The following is a 16001-nucleotide window of genomic DNA, read 5'->3' as shown; positions in this document are numbered from 1 at the left end:
GGTTTGATCTGATCTTTGACTGGGAATGAACTCCGTATGCTTAGATTGGGAATGAACTCCGTATGCTTAAGTCAACCCACGAAACGAGCGTGCGGGTGCTCAGTCGAGCAGAGGGGTGAGATGCACAAGTCGGGGATCGGTCGGGTCCCCCTCTACGTGCTATCGATCCTGCTACCGCAACCCTCAGTCCAATCTGATCTTAGACTAGGAATGAACTCCGTATGCCTAAGTCAACCGACGAAACGAGCGGGCAGGCGGACGGGCAGACACTACGCCCGCCAGAGAGACGGGATGTGCAAGCCATGGATTGATAGGATGGTAGGTGGGTTTAGGCACATCTTCATATTTCTGCATGCCAATGCCATTTTTATGGCTTGTAAATTCATACAATGGTCCCTTAAGCCTTCACGTGATGTTTCATGGCAAGACGACTTGTCTTTTATTTTTCATGATTTTCAAAACTTTTAGCGGTTCAGGATTTTTTATAATTTTTTTGGAATGATTTTTAGGCCTAAACTTGGTAGTCGTGATCCTTGTATTTTTGTTGGCATGCAAAAAAAAATTCAGCTAAAAACTCGAAGTGTACAAGATTTTGTGACCATTTGAAAAAAGTGTCCCCATTTCAGACACTTTAATGGCTACTGGCAACAAACCTGTAAAATCTCAAATGCTCTTTAAGGGGGTGTGAGTTCTTGAGGTTTGATGAGGGATAGGGGGCCAATATAAGGGCCAAGTACCAGCACCCATCGTACATAATGTGCGCACACCCCCCCGGCCCCCCCGATCGTCGGAACCCCATTGTCACCGGTCAGGTTCTCCGACGATGCTCCAGCGATGGTGCCCCGACGAAGAAAAATGCAGCACCAACACATGCCCGAGCCAAGCATGTGCTGTCACAACCCTTGGTCCGATCTGATCCTAGACTGGGAATGAACTCTGTACGCATAGACTGGGAATGAACTCCGTATGCCTAAGTTAACCCATGAAACGAGCGTGCGGGTGCTCAGCCAGCCAGAGGGGTGGGGTGCGCAAGCCGAGGATCGATCGGGTCCCTCTCTGCATGCTGCTGATCCTACTACCGCAACCCTCGGTCTGGTCCGATCTTAGACTGGAAATGAACTCCGTATGCCTAAGCCAACCGACAAAACAAGCGGACGGGAGGGCGGGTGGGCGGGCACTACGCCTGCCAAAGAGACGGGATGCGCACGCCGTGGATCGATAGGGTCGTAGGTGGGTTTAGGCACATCTTTATATTTCTGCATGCCAATGCCATTTTTATGGCTTGTAAATTCATACAATGGTCCCTTAAGCCTTTCACGTGAAGTTTCATGGCAAGACGACTCATTTTCTATTTTTCATGATTTTCAAAACTTTTTACGGTTCGGGATTTTGTAAAAATTTTCAGAAGGGGTTTTGACCCCAAACTTTTTAGACGTCATCCTTGTATTTTTGTTGGCATGCACAAAAAAATTCAGCTAAAAACTCGAAGTGTACAAGATTTTGTGACCATTTGAAAAAAGTGTCCCCATTTCAGACACTTTAATTGCTACTGGCAGCAAACCTGTAAAATCTCAAATGCTCTATAAGGGCATGTGAGTTCTTGAGGTTTGATGAGGGATAAGGGGCCAATATAAGGGCCAAGTACCGGCACCCATCGCACACCCCCCCGGCCCCCTCGATCGTCGGAACCCCATTGCCGCCGGTCAGGTTCTTCGGTGATGCTCCGGCGATGGTGCCCCAACGAAGAAAAATACAGCACCAGTACATGCTCGAGCCCAGCATGTGCTGCTGCAACCCTCGGTCCGATCCAATCTTAGACTGGGAATGAACTCCGTATGCCTAAGTCAACCAATGAAACGAGCGTGCGGACGCTCAGCCGGCTAGAGGGGCGGGCTGCGCAAGCCGGAGATCGGCCGGGTGCCCCTTTGTGTGCTACCGATCTTGCTGCCGCAACCCTTTGTCCGGTTTGATCTTAGACTGGGGATGAACTACGTATGCCTAAGCCAACCGACGAAACGAGCGGGCGGGTGGGCACTATGTCGGCCAGAGAGACGGGATGCGCAAGCCGTGGATCGATAGGGTGGTAGGTGGGTTTAGGCACATCTTCATATTTCTGCGTGCGAATGCCATTTTTATGGCTTGTAAATTCATCCAATGCTCCCTTAAGCCTTCATGTGAAGTTTCATGGCAATCCGACTCATTTTCTATTTTTCATGACTTTTGAAACCTTTTGCGGTTCGAGATTTTTTAAAATTTTTTCGGAAGGAATTTTGGCCCCAAACTTGGTAGATGTGATCCTTGTATTTTTGTTGGCATGCACAAAAAAATCAGCTAAAAAGTCGAAGTGTACAAGATTTTGTGACAATTTGACAAAAGTGTCCCCATTTCAGACACTTTAATGGCTACTGGCAGCAAACCTGTAAAATCCTAAATGCTCTTTAAGGGGGTGTGAGTTCTTAAGGTTTGATGAGGGATAGGGGGCCAATATAAGGGCCAAGTGCTAGCACCCATCGCACATCATGTGCGCACACCCCCACCGGCCCCCCCGATCGTCAGAACCCTAAAGTTTTTGATCAGGTTCTCCGACGATGCTCCAACGATGGTGCCCCGACAAAGAAAAATACGGCACCAGCACATGCCCGAGCCAGCATGTGCTGCCGTAACCCTCGGTCCAGTCCGATCTTACACTGGGAATGAACTTCGTATGCTTAGACTGGGAATGAACTCCGTATGCCTAAGTTAACCCACGAAACGACCGTGCGGGTGCTCAGTCGGCCAGAGGGGCGGGATGTGCAAGTCAGGGATCTCGTGAAGGCTTAAGGGACCCTTGTATGAATTTACAAGCCATAAAAATGGCATTGGCACGTAGAAATAAGAAGATGTGCCTAAACCCAGCTACCAACCTATCGATCCACGACTTGCGCATCCCGTCTCTTTGGCCAGCGTAGTACTCGCCCGCCCGCTCCTCTGGTAGGCTGAGCGCTCGCACGCCCGTTTCGCGGGTTCACTTAGGCATACGAAGTTCATTCCCAGTCTAAGCATGCAGAGTTCATTCCCAGTCTAAGATCAGACCGGACCGAGGGTTGCGGTAGCACATGCTGGGATCGAGCATGTGCTGGTGACGCATTTTTCTTCACTGGGGCACCATGCCGGAGCATCGCTGGAGAACCTGACCGATGGCATTGGGGTTCCAGTGATCGGGGGGCCGAGGGGGTGTGCACATGATGTGCGATGGGTGCTGGTACTTGGCCCATATATTGGCCCCCTATCCCTCATCAAACCTCGACAACTCACACCCCCTTAAAGAGCATTTAAGATTTTACAGGTTTGCTGCCAGTAGCCATTAAAGTGTCTGAAATGAGGACACTTTTTTCAAATGGTCACAAAATCTTGTACACTTCGATTTTTTATCTGAATGTTTTTGTGCATGCCAACAAAAATACAATGATCATGTCAACCAAGTTTGGGGCCAAAACTCCTTCTGAAAAAATTTTAAAAAATCCCGAACCGTAAAAAGTTTCAAAAATCGTAAAAAAAAAAAATGAGTCGTCTTGCCATGAAACTTCACGTGAAGGCTTAAGGGACCACTATATGAATTTACAAGCCATAAAAATGGCATTGGCATGGAGAAATATGAATATGTACCTAAATCCACCTACCACCCTATCGATCCACGGCTTGCGCATCCCGTCTCTCTGGCCGGTGTAGTGCTCGCCTGCCCGTCCGCCCGTCCGCCCGCTCGTTTCGTCGGTTGGGTTAGGCATACGGAGTTCATTCCTAGTCTAAGATCAGACCGGACCAAGGATTAGGGCAGCAGGATCGGCAGCATGCAGAAGGGGATCCGATCGATCCCCGACTTGCGCATCCCGCCCCTCTGGCTGGCTGAGCACCTGCACGCTCGTTTCGTGGGTTGACTTATGCTTACGGAGTTCATTTCCAGTCTAAGCATACGGAGTTCATTCTCAGTCTAAGATCAGACCGGACAGAGGGTTGCAACAGCACATGCTGGGCTCAGGCATGTGCTGGTGCCGAATTTTTCTTCGTCAAGGCACCATCGTCGGAGCATCGCCGGAGAACCTGACCGACGGTATTGGGGTTCTGGCGATTGGGGGGGCCGGAGGGGTGTGCGCACATGATGTGCAATGGGTGCTGGTACTTGGCCCTTATATTGGCCCCCTATCCCTCATCAATCCTCGAGAACACACACCCCCTTAAAGAGCATTTGAGATTTTACAGGTTTGCTGCCAGTAGCCATTAAAGTGTCTGAAATGGGGACACTTTTTTCAAATGGTCACAAAATCTTGTACAGTTCATGTTTTTAGGTGAATGTTTTTATGCATGCCAACAAAAATACAAGGATCAAGTCTACCAAGTTTGGGGCCAAAACTCTTTCCGAAAAAATTTTAAAAAATCCCAAACCGTAAAAAGTTTCAAAAATCATGAAAAATAGAAAACGAGTCGTCTTGCCATGAAACTTCACGTGAAGGCTTAAGGGACCATTTTATGAATTTACAAGCCATAAAAATGGCATTGGCACGTAGAAATATGAAGATGTGCCTAAACCCACCTACCACCCTATTGATCAACAGCTTACGCATCCCGTCTCTCTGGCCGGCGTAGTGCCTACCCGCCCGCCCGCCCGCTCGTTTCGTCGGTTGGCTTAGGCATAGAAAGTTCATTCCTAGTCTAAGATTGGACCGGACAGAGGGTTACGGTAGCAGGATCGGTAGCACGCAGAGGGGGACCCAGTCGATCCCCGACTTGCGCATCCCTTCCCACTGGCCAGCTGAGCGCCCGCACGCTCGTTTCGTGGGTTGACTTAGGCATACGGAGTTCATTCCCAGTCTAAGCATACGGAGTTTATTCCCAATCTAAGATCGGACCAGATCGAGGGTTGCGGTTGCACATGCTGGGCTTGGGCATGTGCTGGTGCCGCATTTTTCTTCGTCGGGGCACTATCGTTGGAGCATTGTCGGAGAACCTGACCGACGACATTGGGGTTCCGGCGATCGGGGGGCCGGGGGTGGGTGTGCGCACATGATGTGCAATGGGTGCTGGTATTTGGCCCTTATATTGGCCCCCTATCTCTCATCAAACCTGGAGAACTCACAGCCTCTTAAAGAGCATTTGAGATTTTACAAGTTTCCTGCCAGTAGCCATTAAAGTGTCTAAAACTCGGGAAAAACTTTTTTCAAATGGTCACAAAATCTTGTACACTTCGAGTTTTTAGCTGAATTTTTTTGTGCATGCCAACAAAAATACAAGGATCACATCTACCAAGTTTGGGGCCAAAACTCCTTCCGAAAAAATTTTGAAAATTCCCGAACAGCAAAAAGTTTCAAAAATCGTGAAAAATAGAAAACGAGTCGTCTTGCCATCAAACTTCACGTGAAGGCTTAAGGGACCATTGTATGAAATTTGCAAGCCATAAAAAAGGCATTGGCATGCAGAAATATGAAGATGTGCCTAAACCCACCTACCATCCTATCGATCCACGACTTGCGCATCCCGTCTCTCTGGCCGACGTAGTGCCCGCCCGCCCGCCCGTTTGTTTCATCGGTTGGCTTAGGCATACAGAGTTCATTCCCAGTCTAAGTTTAGGCCGGACTGAGTGTTGCAGAAGCAAAATCGACAGCACGAAGAGGAAGACCCAGCCGATCCCCGGCTTGCGCATCCCGCCCCTCTGGCCGGCTGAGCGCCCGCACGCTCGTTTCGTTGGTTGACTTAGACATATGGAGTTCATTCCCAATCTAAGCATACGGAGTTCATTCCCAGTCTAAGATCGGACCAGACCAAGGGTTGCAGCAGCACATGCTGGGCTCGGGCATGTGCTGGTGCCGCATTTTTCTTCACCGGGGCACCATCGTCGGAGCATCGTCGGAGAACCTGACCGGCGGCATTGGGGTTCCGGTGAATGGGGGGGCCGGGGGGTGTGCGCACATGATGTGCGATGGGTGCTGGTACTTGGCCCTTATATTGGTCCCCTATCCCTCATCAAACCTCAAGAACTCACACCCCCTTAAAGAGCATTTGAGATTTTATAGGTTTGCTGCCAGTAGCCATTAAAGTGTCTAAAATGGGGACACTTTTTTCAAATGGTCACAAAATCTTGTACACTTTGAGTTTTAAGCTGAATTTTTTTGTGCATGCCAACAAAAATATAAGGATCACGTCTACCAAGTTTGGGGCCAAAAATCCTCCCAAAAAAATTTTAAAAAATCCCTAACCGCAAAATGTTTCTAAAATCATGAAAAATAGAAAATGAGTCGTCTTGCCATGAAACTTCACGTGAAGGCTTAAGAGACCATTGTATGAATTTACAAGCCATAAAAATGGCATTGGCACATAGAAATATGAAGATGTGCCTAAACCCACCTACCACCCTATCGATCCACGGCTTGCGCATCCCGTCTCTCTGGCCGGCGCAGTGCCCGCCCGCCCGCCCGCACGTTCATTTCGTCGGTTGGTTTAGGCATACGGAGTTCATTCCCAGTCTAAGATCCGACCGGACCGAAGGTTGTGGCAGCAGGATCGGCAGCATGCAGAGGGGGACCCGATCGATCCCCGGCATATGCATCCCGCCCTTCTGACCGGCTGAACGCCCACACGCTCGTTTTATGGGTTGACTTAGACATACAGAGTTCATTCCCAGTCTAAGCATACGGAGTTCATTCCCAGTCTAAGATCAGACCTGACCGAGGGTTGCGGCAGCATATGTTGGGCTCGGGCATGTGCTGGTTCCATATTTTTCTTCGTCGGAGCATCGTCGGTGAACTTGACCGACGGCACTAGGGTTTCGACAACCGGGGGGGCCGGGGAGGTGTGCACAAATGATGTGCGATGGGTGCTGGTACTTGGCCCTTATATTGGCCCCCTATCCCTCATCAAACCTCGAGAACTCACACCCCCTTAAAGAGCATTTGAGATTTTACAGGTTTGCTACCTGTAGCCATTAAAGTGTCTGAAATGGGGACACTTTTTTCAAATGGCCACGAAATCTTGTACACATCGAGTTTTTAGCTGAATTTTTTTGTGCATGCGAATAAAAATACAAGGATCATGCCTACCAAGTTTGGGGCCAAAAATCCTTCTGAAAAATTTTTAAAAAATCTCGAATCTCAAAAAGTTTTGAAATTCGTGAAAAATAGAAAATGAGTCATCTTGCCATGAAACTTCACATGAAGGCTTGAGGGACCATTGTATGAATTTACAAGCCACAAAATGGCATTGGCACGTAGAAATATGAAGATGTGTGTAAACCCACCTACCACCTTATGATCCACGGCTTGCGCATCCCATCTCTCTGGCCGACGCAGTGCCCGCTCGCCTGCCTGCCCGTTCATTTCATCGGTTGGCTTAGGCATACGGAGTTCATTCCCAGTCTAAGATCAGACCGGACCGAGGGTTACGGTAGCAGGATCGATAGCACGCAGAGGGGAACCCGACCGATCCTCAGCTTGCGCATCCCACCCCTCTGGCCTACTGAGCGCCCGCATGTTCATTTCGTGGGTTGACTTAGGCATACGGAGTTTATTCCCAGTCTAAGCATACAGAGTTCATTCCTAGTCTAAGATCGGATCAGACCAAGGGTTATGCATACGGTTGGCTTACGCATACGGAGTTCATTCCCAGTCTAAGATTGGCCAAACTGAGGGTTGCAGTAGCAAGATCGGCAGCACGTAGAGGGGGACCCAGTCGATCCCCGGCTTGTGCATCTCGCCCCTCTAGTCGGCTGAGCGCCCGCACACTCGTTTCGTGGGTTGACTTAGGCATACGGAGTTCATTCCCAGTCTAGGCATACGGAGTTCATTCCCAGTCTAAGATCGGACCAGACCGAGGGTTGCAACAGCACATGCTGAGCTCGGGCACGTGCTGGTGCTGTATTTTTCTTCGTCGGGGCACCATCACCGGAGCATCGGTGGAGTACCTGACCGACAGCATTGGGGTTCCGACGATCGGGGGGACCGGGGGGTGCGCGCCCATGATGTGCGATGGGTGCTGGTACTTGGCCCTTATATTGGCCCCCTATCCCTCATCAAACCTCGACAACTCACACCCCCTTAAAAAGCATTTGAGATTTTACAGGTTTGCTGCCAGTAGCCATTAAAGTGTCTAAAATGGGGACACTTTTTTCAAATGGTCACAAAATCTTGTACACTTTGAGTTTTTAGCTGAATTTTTTTGTGCATGTGAACAAAAATACAAGGATCACGTCTACCAATTTGGGGCCAAAACTCCTTCCAAAAAAATTTTGAAAATCCCCAAATCGTAAAAAGTTTCAAAAATCGTGAAAAATAGAAAATGAGTCGTCTTGCCATGAAACTTCACGTGAAGGCTTAAGGGACCATTATATGAATTTACAAGCCATAAAAATGGAATTGGCACATAGAAATATGAAGATGTACCTAAACCCACCTACCACCCTATTGATCCACGGCTTGCGCATCTCGTTTCTCTGGCCGGCCTAGTGCCCGTTCGCCTGCTCGCCCGCTCGTTTCATCGGTTGGCTTAGGCATACAGAGTTCACTCCCAATCTAAGATCGGATCAGACCGAGGGTTATGGCAGCAGGATTAGCAGCACGTAGCGGGGGACCCGACCGATCCCCATCTTACGCATCCCGCCATTCTGGCCGGCTGAGCGCCCGCACGCTTGTTCCGTGGGTTGACTTAGGCATACGGAGTTCATTCCCCGTCTAGGCATACAGAGTTCATTCCCAGTCTAAGATCGGGCCGGACCGAGGGTTGTGATAGCACATGTTGGGCTCGGGCATGTGCTGATGCTGCATTTTTTTTCACCGGGGCACCATCGCCGGAGCATTGCTGGAGAACCTGACCGGCGATGTTGGGGTTCCGGCGATCGGGGAGGCCGAGGGGGTGTGTGCACATGATGTGCGATGGGTGCTGGTACTTGGCCCTTATATTGGCCCCCTATCCCTCATCAAACCTCGACAACTCACACCCCCTTAAAGAGCATTTGAGATGTTATAGGTTTGCTGCCAGTAGCCATTAAAGTGTTTGAAATGGGGACACTTTTTTCAAATGGTCACAAAATCTTGTACACTACGAGTTTTCAGCTGAATTTTTTTGTGCATGCCAAAAAAAATACAAGGATCATGTCTACGAAGTTTGGTGCCAAAAACCCTTCCGAAAAAATTCTAAAAAATCCCAAACCTCAAAAAGTTTCAAAAATCATGAAAAATAGAAAACGAGTCATCTTGCCATGAAACTTCACGTGAAGGCTTAAGGGACCATTGTACGAATTTACAAGTAATAAAAATGGCATTGGCATGCAAAAATATGAAGATGTGCCTAAACCCACCTACCACCCTATCGATCCACGGCTTGCGCATCCCATCTCTCTGGCCGGCGTAGTGCCCGCCCGCCTGCTCCTTTCGTGGGTTGGCTTAGGCATACGAAGTTCATTCCCAGTCTAAGATTGGATCAAATCGAGGGTTGCGGCAGCAGGATCGACAGCACGCAGAGAGGGATCCGGCGGATCCCCGGCTTGCGAATCTCGCCCCTCTGGCCGGCTGAGCGCCCGCACACTCAATTCGTGGGTTGTCTTAGGCATACGGAGTTCTTTCCCAGTCTAAGCATATGGAGTTCATTCCCAGTCCAAGATCGGATCAGACCAAAGGTTACAGCAGCACATGCTAGGCTCGGGCATGTGCTGGTGTCGTATTTTTCTTCATCGTGGCACCATCGTCGGAGCATCGCCAGAGAACCTGACCGATGGCATTGGGGTTCCGACGATCGGGGGGGCCGGGGGGGTGTACGCACATGATGTGTGATGGGTGCTGCTACTTGGCCCTTATATTGGCCCTCTGTCCCTCATCAAACCTCGAGAACTCACACCCCCTTAAAGAGCATTTGATATTTTACAGGTTTGCTGCCACTAGCCATTAAAGTGTCTGAAATGGGGACACTTTTTTCAAATGGTCACAAAATCTTGTACACTTCGATTTTTTAGCTGAATTTTTTTATGCATACCAAAAAAAATACAAGGATCACGCCTACCAAGATTGGGGCCAAAAGTCCTTCTGAAAAAATTTTTAAAAATCTCAAACCGTAAAAAGTTTTGAAAATTGTGAAAAATAGAAAACGAGTCGTCTTGCCATGAAACTTCACGTGAAGGCTTAAGGAACCATTGTATGAATTTACAAGCCATAAAAATGGCATTGGCGCCCAGAAATATGAAGATGTGCCTAAACCCACCTACCACCCCATCGATCCACGGCTTATGCATCCCGTCTCTCTAGCCAGCATAGTGCCCGCCCGCCCGTTCGCTCGTTTCGTCGATTGGAATAGGCATACGGAGTTCATTCCTAGTCTAAGATCGGGCTGGACCATGGGTTGCGACAGCATGCAGAGGGGGACCCGACCGATCCCCGGCTTGCGCATCCCGCCTCTCTGGCCGGCTGAGCGCCTGCACGCTCCTTTCGTGGGTTGACTTAGGCATACGGAGTTCATTCCTAGTCTAAGCATATAGAGTTCATTCCCAGTCTAAGATCAAACCGGACAGAGGGTTCCGGCAGCACATGTTGGGCTCGGGCATGTGCTGGTGCTGCATTTTTCTTCACCGGGGCACCATCACCGGAGCATCACTGGAGAACCTGACCGACGGTATTACGGTTCCGGTGATCAGGGGGCCGGGGTGTGTGAGCACATGATGTGCGATGGTTGCTGGTACTTGGCCCTTATATTGGCCCCCTATCCCTCATCAAACCTCGAGAACTCATACCCCCTTAAAGAGCATTTGAGATTTTACAGGTTTGCTGTCAGTACCAATTAAAGTGTCTGAAATGGGGACACTTTTTCAAATGGTCACAAAATCTTGTACACTTTGAGTTTTTAGCTGAATTTTTTTGTGCATGCCAACAAAAATAAAATGATCATGTCTACCATGTTTGGGGCCAAAACTGCTTTCAAAAAAATTTTAAAAAATCTCGAACGACAAAAAATTTTTACAAATCGTCAAAAATAGAAAACGAGTCGTCTTGCCATGAAACTTCACGTGAAGGCTTAAGTATCATTGTATGAATTTCCAAGCCATAACAATGGCATTCGTATGAAAAAACATGAAGATGTGCCTAAACCCACCTACCACCCTCTCGATCCACGGCTTGCACATCCCGTCTCTCTGGCCGACGTAGTGCCCGCCCGTCCGCCCGCCCCTCTCGTTTCATCGGTTGGCTAAGGTATATGGAGTTCATTCCCAGTCTAAGATCGGGTGGGACCAAGGGTTGCGGCAGCAGGATTGGCAGCACGCAGAGAGGGACCCGACCGATCCCCGGCTTGCGTATCCCGCCCCTCTGGCCGACTAAGCGCCCGTACGCTCGTTTCGTGGTTTGACTTAGGCATACGGAGTTTATTCCCAGTCTAAGCATACGGAGTTCATTCCCAGTCTAAGATCGGACTGGACCGAGGGTTGCGGCAGCACATGATGGGCTCTGGCATGTGCTGGTGCCGCATTTTTCTTCATCGGGGCACCATCATCGGAGCATCATCGGAGAACCTGACCGGCAGCATTGGGGTTCCGGTGATCGGGGGGCCGGGGGGTGAGCCCGCACATGATGTGCGATGGGTGCTGGTACTTGCCCTTATATTGGCCCCCTATCCCTCATCGAACCTCGAGAACTCACACCCCCTTAAAGAGCATTTGAGATTTTACAGGTTTGCTGTCAGTAGACATTAAAGTGTCTGAAATGGGGACACTTTTTTCAAATGGTCACAAAATCTTGTACACTTCAAGTTTTTAGCCGAATTTTTTTGTCCATGCCAACAAAAATACAAGGATCACGTCTACCATGCTTGGGGCCAAAACTCCTTTCGATAAAATTTGAAAAAATCTTGAACCGTAAAAAGTTTTACAAATCATCAAAAATAGAAAACGAGTCGTCTTGCCATGAAACTTCACGTGAAGGCTTAAGTACCATTGTATGAATTTCCAAGCCATAAAAATGGCATTGGCATGTAGAAATATGAAGATGTGCCTAAACCCACCTACCACCCTATCGATCCACGGCTTGCGCATCCCGTCTCTCTGGCCGGCATAGTGCTCGCCCGCCCGTCTGCCCGCTCGTTTCGTCGGTTGGCTTAGGCATACGAAGTTCATTCCTAGTCTAAGATTGGGCCGGACCAAGGGTTGTAGCAGTAAGATCACAGTATGTAGAGGGGGACCCCAGAGATGTTCGGCTTGCGTATCCCGCCCCTCTGGCCAGCTGAGCGCCCGCACGCTCATTTCGTGGGTTTACTTAGGCATACGGAGTTTATTCCCAGTCTAAGCATACGGAGTTCATTCCCAGTCTAAAATCGGACCAGACCGAGGGTCGCGACAGCACATGATGGGCTCTGGCATGTGCTGGTGCCACATTTTTCTTCGTCGGGGCACCATCATCGGAGCATCGTCAGAGAACCTGACCGGCAGCATTGGGGTTCCGGTGATCGGGAAGGCCGGGGGGTGAGCGCGCACATGATGTGCGATGGGTGCTGGTACTTGGCCCTTATATTGGCCCCCTATCCCTCATCGAACCTCGAGAACTCACACCCCCTTAAAGAGCATTTGAGATTTTACAGGTTTGCTGTCAGTAGACATTAAAGTGTCTGAAATGGGGACACTTTTTTCAAATGGTCACAAAATCTTGTACACTTCGAGTTTTTAGCTGAATTTTTTTGTCCATGCCAACAAAAATACAAGGATCACGTCAACCATGTTTGGGGCCAAAACTCCTTTCGATAAAATTTTAAAAAATCCTGAACCGTAAAAAGTTTTACAAATCCTCAAAAATAGAAAATGAGTCGTCTTGCCATGAAACTTCACGTGAAGGCTTAAGTACCATTGTATGAATTTCCAAGCCATAAAAATGGCATTGGCATGTAGAAATATGAAGATGGGCCTAAACCCACCTACCACCCTATCGATCCACGACTTGCGCATCCCGTCTCTCTGGCCGGCGTAGTGCTCGCCCGCCCGTCTGCCCGCTCGTTTCATCGGTTGGCTTAGGCATACGGAGTTCATTCCTAGTCTAAGATTGGGTCGGACCAAGGGTTGCAGCAGCAAGATCGCAGTACGTAGAAGGGGACCCGAGCGATCTTCGGCTTGCGCATCCCGCCCCTCTGGCCGACTGAGCGCCCGCATGCTAATTTCGTGGGTTGACTTAGGCATACGGAGTTCATTCCCAGTCTAAGATCGGACCGAACCGAGGGTTGCGGTGGCACATGCTGTGGTCGGGCATGTGATGGTGTCGCATTTTTCTTCGTCGGGGCACCATCGTCGGAGCATCATCATAGAACCTGACCGGCAGCATTGGGGTTCCGACGATCGGGGGGGCCGGGGGGTGTGTGCACATGATGTGCGATGGGTGCTGGTACTTGGCCCTTACATTGGCCCCCTATCCCTCATCAAACCTAGAGAATTCACACCCCCTTAAAGAGCATTTGAGATTTTCAGGTTTGCTGCCAGTAGCCATTAAAGTGTCTGAAATGGGGACACTTTTTTCAAATGGTCATAAAATCTTGTACACTTCGAGTTTTTAGCTTAATTTTTTTGTTCATGCCAACAAAAATACAAGGATCACGTCTACCAAGATTGGGGCCAAAAATGCTTCCGAAAAAATTTTAAAAAATCCTGAACTGCAAAAAGTTTCAAAAATCATGAAAAATAGAAAATGAGTCGTCTTGCCATGAAACTTCACGTGAAGGCTTAAGGGACCATTGTACAAATTTACAAGCCATAAAAATGGCATTGGCATGTAGAAATACGAAGATGTGCCTAAACCCACCCACCACCCTATCGATCCACGGCTTGCGCATCCCGTCTCTTTGGCCGACGTAGTGCCCGCCCGCTCGCTCCTTTCGTCAGTTGGCTTAGGCATACGAAGTTCACTCCCAGTCTAAGATCGGATCAGACCGAGGGTTACGGTAGCAGAATCGGCAGCATGTAGAGGGGGACCCAACCGATCCCCGGCTTGTGCATCCCACCCCTCTGGCCGGCTAAGCGCCCGCACACTCATTTCGTGGGTTGACTTAGGCATACGGAGTTTTCTCCTAATCTAAGCATACGGAGTTCATTCCCAGTCTAAGATCAGACCGGACCGAAGGTTGCGGCAGCACATGCTAGGCTCAAGCATGTGCTGGTGCCGCATTTTTCTTCATCGGGGCACCATCGCCAGAGCATCGCCAGAGAACCTGACAGGCGGCATTGGGGTTCCGACGATCGGGGGGGCCAGGGGGTGTGCGCACATGATGTGCGATGGGTGTTGGCACTTGGCCCTTATATTGGCCCCCTATCCCTCATCAAACCTTGAGAACTTATACCCCTTTAAAGAGCATTTGAGATTTTACAGGTTTGCTGCTAGAAGCCATTAAAGTGTCTGAAATGAGGACACTTTTTTCAAATGGTCACAAAATCTTGTAGACTTCGAGTTTTTAGCTAAATTTTTTTGTGCACACCAAAAAAAATAAAAGGATCACGTCTACCAAGTTTGGGGCAAACACTTCTTCTGAAAAAATTTTAAAAAATCATAAACCGCAAAAAGTTTCAAAAATCATGAAAAATAGAAAACGAGTCGTCTTGCCATGAAACTTCACGTGAAGGCTTAAGGGACCAAAGTATGAATTTACAAGCCATAAAAGTGGCATTGGCACATAGAAATATGAAGATGTGCCTAAACCCACCTACGACCCTATCGATCCACGGCTTGCACATCCCGTCTCTTTGGCCGGCGTAATGCCCCCCCGCCCGGCCGCACGCTCGCTCGTTTCATCGGTTGGCTTAGGTAGACGGAGTTCATTCCCAGTCTAAGATCAGACCAGACTGAGGGTTATGATAGTAGGATCGACAGCACGCAGAGATGGACCGGGCCGATCCCCGGCTTGCGCATCCCGCCCCTCTGGCCGACTAAGTGCCCACACGCTCGTTACGTGGGTTGACTTAGGCATACGGAGTTCATTCCCAGTCTAAGATCGAACCGAACTGGGGGTTACGACAGCACATGCTGGGCTCGGGCATGTGCTGGTGGCAAATTTTTCTTTGTCGGGGCACCATCGCCCGAGCATCGTCGGAGAACCTAACCAGCGGCACTGGGGTTCCGGCGATCGGGGGGGCCGGGGGGTGTGCGCACATGATGTGTGATGGGTGCTGGTACTTGGCCCTTATATTGGCCCTCTATCCCTCATCAAACCTCGATAACTCACACCCACTTAAAGAGCATTTGAGATGTTGCAGGTTTGCTGCCAATAGCCATTAAAGTGTCTGAAATGGGGACAATTTTTTCAAATGGTCACAAAATCTTGTACACTTCGAGTTTTTAGCTAAATTTTTTTGTGGATGCCAACAAAAATAAAAGGATCACATCTACTAGGTTTGGGGCCAAAACTCCTTCCGAAAAAATTTTAAAAAATCCCGAACCGTAAAAAGTTTTGGAAATCATGAAAAATAGAAAATGAGTCGTCTTGCCATGAAACTTCACATGAAGGCTTAAGAGACCATTGTATGAATTTACAAGCCATAAAAATGGCATTGGCACACAGAAATATGAAGATGTGCCTAAACCCACGCACCACCCTATCGATCCACGACTTGCGCATCCCATCTCTCTGGCCGACGTAGTGCCCACCAGCCCACCTGCCTGCCTGCTCGTTTCATCCGTTGGCTTAGGCATACGGAGTTCATTCCCAATCTAAGATCAGACCGGACCGAGGGTTGCAGCAGTAGGATCGGCAGCACGTAGAGGGGAACCCGGTCGATCCCCGGCTTGATCATCCTGCCCCTCTGGCGGGCTGAACGCCCGTACGCTCGTTTCGTGGGTTGACTTAGGCATACGGAGTTCATTCCCAGTCTAAGCATACGGAGTTCATTCCCAGTTTAAGATCGGACCGGACCGAGGGTTGCGACAGCACATGCTGGGCTCGGGCATGTGCTAGTGCCGCATTTTTCTTCGTCGGGGCACTATCATCGGAGCATCACCGGAGAACCTGATCGGCGGCATTGGGGTTCCGAC

Source organism: Durio zibethinus, chromosome 5 (assembly GCF_047325235.1).
Source record: "Durio zibethinus cultivar Kanyao isolate XHJ-2024 chromosome 5, ASM4732523v1, whole genome shotgun sequence".
Classification (NCBI taxonomy): Eukaryota; Viridiplantae; Streptophyta; class Magnoliopsida; order Malvales; family Malvaceae; genus Durio; species Durio zibethinus.
Note: the sequence above shows the minus strand (reverse complement) of the source record.